The sequence below is a fragment of the Populus nigra genome, chromosome 2 (genome assembly GCF_951802175.1).
Source record: "Populus nigra chromosome 2, ddPopNigr1.1, whole genome shotgun sequence".
Taxonomy (NCBI): Eukaryota; Viridiplantae; Streptophyta; class Magnoliopsida; order Malpighiales; family Salicaceae; genus Populus; species Populus nigra.
In genome coordinates, this window is record NC_084853.1 from 7,214,400 (window position 1) to 7,219,399 (window position 5,000).

Here is a 5,000-nt window from a genome sequence, read left to right on the forward strand (position 1 = left end):
GCCACCGCAGCCGGAGGCGAAGGATCTCGAAGGGACAAGGGACAGGCCGCGGGGGGGAACGACAGGGACAATCATGCGGGGGGCTGTCAGCCCCGGCTCGCAAGACGGAGGCCAGGCCTCGGCAGCGGGCACGTCACGCCACGAGGTCGGGGATTGCGAGGAGAGCCAACGCATGGGCGCGCGCACGGCAATTTAATGCCACGCCCACGCCAGCGTAGAGCTCTCCTCGCAATCCCCAAGCTCGGCGGTCCGCACCAGCCACGTCGGCCAGGCCTCCGACTTGCGAGCAGGGGCAGCGGCCACCGCCGCCGTGACGTCGCGGCAAGCAGACAGCCGCGCAGCAGCTGCCAGCACCTTGGCACAAGCACGGCAAATGAATGCCACGCCCACGCCGCGGATAAGCAGCCCCAACGCGCCCGACGGCTTGGAGCGGGTCCCGAAGACGGTGGCCGGAATCGGGTCGTCGCCGGCCGGAAAACGGGTCATCGATGCCGGCAATACTTCGGGCCATGAGGCCCCCCACCTTAGTCCGAGTTTAGCAACAGCCCACATATCCCCCGCGGCAGGCCTATGGGCGCCAGGCCAGCGCGCCCCATGGCCAGTCAGGGGGCACCCCCCTAAAGAGCAATAAGTGTCATTGAAGCTCTGGCAGGGGGAGACACTACTAGGTCCCAGCTGTCACCCCCCCTCTAAAAAATTCATTTCTTGGTATTTTGAGCTGAAATTTTGCACAGAGGTTGGCAAAAATCCAATCCAACTTTATTAATTTTTCCAGAATTTTTCGAGGTCGGGAAGTATTTTTTTTTATTTTCCTACCATTAAAAATCGAGGAAATCGGAAAAAATAGGAACCGGCCCGGAATGACCCCAAATTCAGTGGGCAGCCTCATAAAAATATGGCTGATTTTACTGGATTGATTTCATGTGGAAAGCACGACGTTTTGTTGTAGGAATGCGGGAACCCCGGCGGCTCGCCTGCCGCGGCCAGCGACGTCGGGCTGGCCCCTGCAGCGCCTAGCCTCTCCCACGCGGGGGGCAGGCCAGAACGCGGGGGGCCAGGGCCCGAAGGCAGCCCCCCCGCGGGCGAGAGAGCAAGCCAGCAGGGGCTGTCGCCTGCCGCGGCCAGCGACGTCGGGCTGGCCCCTGCAGCGCCTAGCCTCTCCCACGCGGGGGGCAGGCCAGAACGCGGGGGGCCAGGGCCCGAAGGCAGCCCCCCCGCGGGCGAGAGAGCAAGCCAGCAGGGGCTGTCGCCTGCCGCGGCCAGCGACGTCGGGCTGGCCCCTGCAGCGCCTAGCCTCTCCCCCGCAGGGGGCAGGCCAGAACGCGGGGGGCCAGGGCCCGAAGGCAGCCCCCCCGCGGGCGAGAGAGCAAGCCAGCAGGGGCTGTCCGCGCGTCGCGCGGCGCGGCATGGCTGCGGGGGCCGCGCGCGCGCGCCCAAGCGCCCAAGGGCCCCCAAGGGCCCCAGGCCCTCAGGCCCCAGCGCCCCAGCGCCCAGCGCGGGCGGGCGCGCGCGCGCGTGTGGTCTTTGAGGGGCGCCGGCCTGGTGGCTCCCTAAAGAGCAATAAGTGTCATTGCAGCTCTGGCAGGGGGAGACACTACTAGGTCCCAGCTGTCACCCCCCCTCTAAAAAATTCATTTCTTGGTATTTTGAGCTGAAATTTTGCAGAGAGGTTGGCAAAAATCCAATCCACCTTCATTAATTTTCCCAGAATTTTTCGAGGTCGGGAAGTATTTGTTTTAATTTTCCTACCATTAGAAATCGAGTAAATCCGCAAAACTAGGAACCGGCCCGGAATGACCCCAAATTCAGTGGGCAGCCTCATAAAAATATGGCTGATTTTACTGGATTGGTTTCATGTGGAAAGCACGACGTTTTCTTGTAGGAATGCGGGAACCCCGGCAGCTCGCCTGCCGCGGCCAGCGACGTCGGGGACGCTGGCCTGCGCTGTCGAGCCCGCGAGGGCTGTCTCCGCGGCAGGCCCCCCCTGAACGGGGCACGACAGGCCACCGCGCTGGCTCGTCCAGCGTCGACAGTCCCTCGTCCAGGTTTCAGATCGCGCCAAGTCGAACCCATGACCTGCTCAAGCCATCGTGCGCTGCCGAATTCGCATCTGCGTGTAGGCTGCCATTCCACGCGGCAGCCCCTGTTTTCGTCAGCGTGCCCCCCTGACGAATTTTCCTGCCTGGCCCAGTCCAGCGTCCAGCCCCTGTTCGTCGAAAAATCTGCGCTGCTGATTTTCCACGACGAGCCTACTTTCGTCAGCGTGCCCCCCTGACGAATTTTCCTGCCTGGCCCGGCCAGTCCAGCCCCTGTTCGTCGAAAAATCTGCGCTGCCGATTTTCCACGCGGCAGCCCCTGTTTTCGTCAGCGTGCCCCCCTGACGAATTTTCCTGCCTGGCCCGGCCAGTCCAGCCCCTGTTCGTCGAAAAATCTGCGCTGCCGATTTTCCACGCGGCAGCCCCTCTTTTCGTCAGCGTGCCCCCCTGACGAATTTTCCTGCCTGGCCCGGCCGGTCCAGCATCCAGCCCCTGTTCGTCGAAAAATCTGCGCTGCCGATTTTCCACGCGGCAGCCCCTCTTTTCGTCAGCGTGCCCCCCTGACGAATTTTCCTGCCTGGCCCGGCCGGTCCAGCATCCAGCCCCTGTTCGTCGAAAAATCTGCGCTGCCGATTTTCCACGCGGCAGCCCCTGTTTTCCTCAGCGTGCCCCCCTGACGAATGTTCGTCGAAAAATCTGCGCTGCCGATTTTCCACGCGGCAGCCCCTGTTTTCCTCAGCGTGCCCCCCTGACGAATGTTCGTCGAAAAATCTGCGCTGCCGATTTTCCACGCGGCAGCCCCTCTTTTCGTCAGCGTGCCCCCCTGACGAATTTTCCTGCCTGGCCCGGCCGGTCCAGCATCCAGCCCCTGTTCGTCGAAAAATCTGCGCTGCCGATTTTCCACGCGGCAGCCCCTCTTTTCGTCAGCGTGCCCCCCTGACGAATGTTCGTCGAAAAATCTGCGCTGCCGATTTTCCACGCGGCAGCCCCTCTTTTCGTCAGCGTGCCCCCCTGACGAATTTTCCTGCCTGGCCCGGCCGGTCCAGCATCCAGCCCCTGTTCGTCGAAAAATCTGCGCTGCCGATTTTCACCGACGAGCCTACTTTCGTCAGCGTGTCCCCTTGACGAATTTCCCTGCCTGGCCTGGACAGTCCATCTTCCAGCCCATGTTCATCGAAAAATCTGCGCTGCCGATTTCCCCGACGAACCTGCAGCTGCACAAATCTGCGCTGCCGATTTCCCCCCCTGTCGGCATGGCTGCCGCTGCCCCGATGTCCAGACCAACAGTCTTTTTTGTCGACTTTGCCGATTTTGTCCGCGCTGCCGATTCCAACACTACCCCCTGCATCCAAACCAGCATTGTTTCGTCAGCTCTTCCCCTGACGATTTTAGCCCTGTAACAAACAGTAGGCCTCCAATCCCGCCAACGGGAGCCAAGTTGATAGGGAAGAGAATTGAATGACGCGCCTGGTCCTCGCACCCCGCCACCCGAGGGGCCTTTTTCCCGGCAGCCTCTGAAAAACTCTAGCTTTCACGGTCCTCGCCGCCCCTCACCACCATGGCAGGCCTCTAATCCCACCCATCAGCAGTTGTAGCCGATAGGGCAGTGATTTGAATGACGCGTCGCGGGCCGCCGGGTCATCTCACCCGGCCATTAATTGGAGCGTTTTTGGCTGGCCGAGGATGGGGGGATGGATCTCTTCTTCCGAAAAAGCAAACAGTACATCGGGAGTTATGTTGACGGGGCATGGAATTGAATGACCCGTCGCGGGCCGCCGGGTCATCTCACCCGGCCATCCCGGGGAGCGTTTTTCCCGGCAGCATCGGGGAAACTCTTGCTTTCACTGCCCGCTGCCCAAGTCCCCACTCGCATCGGCCCCCCGCGCCAACAAGCCAACGCTGCCGAATCGGCAGACACTGCTGCCGAGTCTGCCGACACTGCCCCGCGGGCTGCCACTGCCCCAGTGTCTAAACCAGCGGTCTTTCTCATCGAGCCTTGGACTATCCAGTCCGTCCTGACTCATCGCCAGCACCTGCTGCCGATTCTGCCGACTTTGCCGATTTTCTCGGCGCTGCCGATTCCAACACTGCGCCCACCGTGTCTGAACCAGCGCTGTTTCCTCAGCGTGTCCCCTCGACGAATTTTCCTGCCTGGCCTGGACAGTCCACCGTCCAGCCCGTGTTCGTCGAAAAATCTGCGCTGCCGATTCTGCCGACTTTGCCGATTTCGTCGGCGCTGCCGATTCCACCACTGCCCGCCGTGCCTGAACCAGCGCTGTTTCGTCAGCGTGTCCCCTCGACAAATTTTCCTGCCTGGCCTGGACAGTCCATCGTCCAGCCCATGTTCGTCGCAAAATCTGCGCTGCCGATTTTCCCCGACGAACCTGCAGCCGCACAAATCTGCGCTGCCGAATCTGCCGACACTGTCCCGCGGGCTGCCACTGCCCCAGTGTCTAAACCAGCAGTCTTTCTCGTCGAGCCTTGGACTATCCAGCCCGTCCAGACCCATCGCCAGCACCCGCTGCCGATTCTGCCGACTTTGCCGATTTCGTCGGCGCTGCCGATTCCAACACTGCCCGCCGTGCCTGAACCAGCGCTGTTTCGTCAGCGTGTCCCCTCGATGAATTTTCCTGCATGGCCCGGCCAGTCCAGCGTCCAGCCCATGTTCGTCGAAAAATCTGCGCTGCCGATTCTGCCGACTTTGCCGATTTCGTCGGCGCTGCCGATTCCAACACTGCCCCCCGTGCCTGAACCAGCGCTGTTTCGTCAGCGTGTCCCCTCGACAAATTTTCCTGCCTGGCCTGGACAGTCCATCGTCCAGCCCATGTTCGTCGAAAAATCTGCGCTGCCGATTTTCCCCGACGAACCTGCAGCCGCACAAATCTGCGCTGCCGAATCTGCCAACACTGTCCCGCGGGCTGCCACTGCCCCAGTGTCTCAACCTGCGGTCTTTCTCGTCGAGCC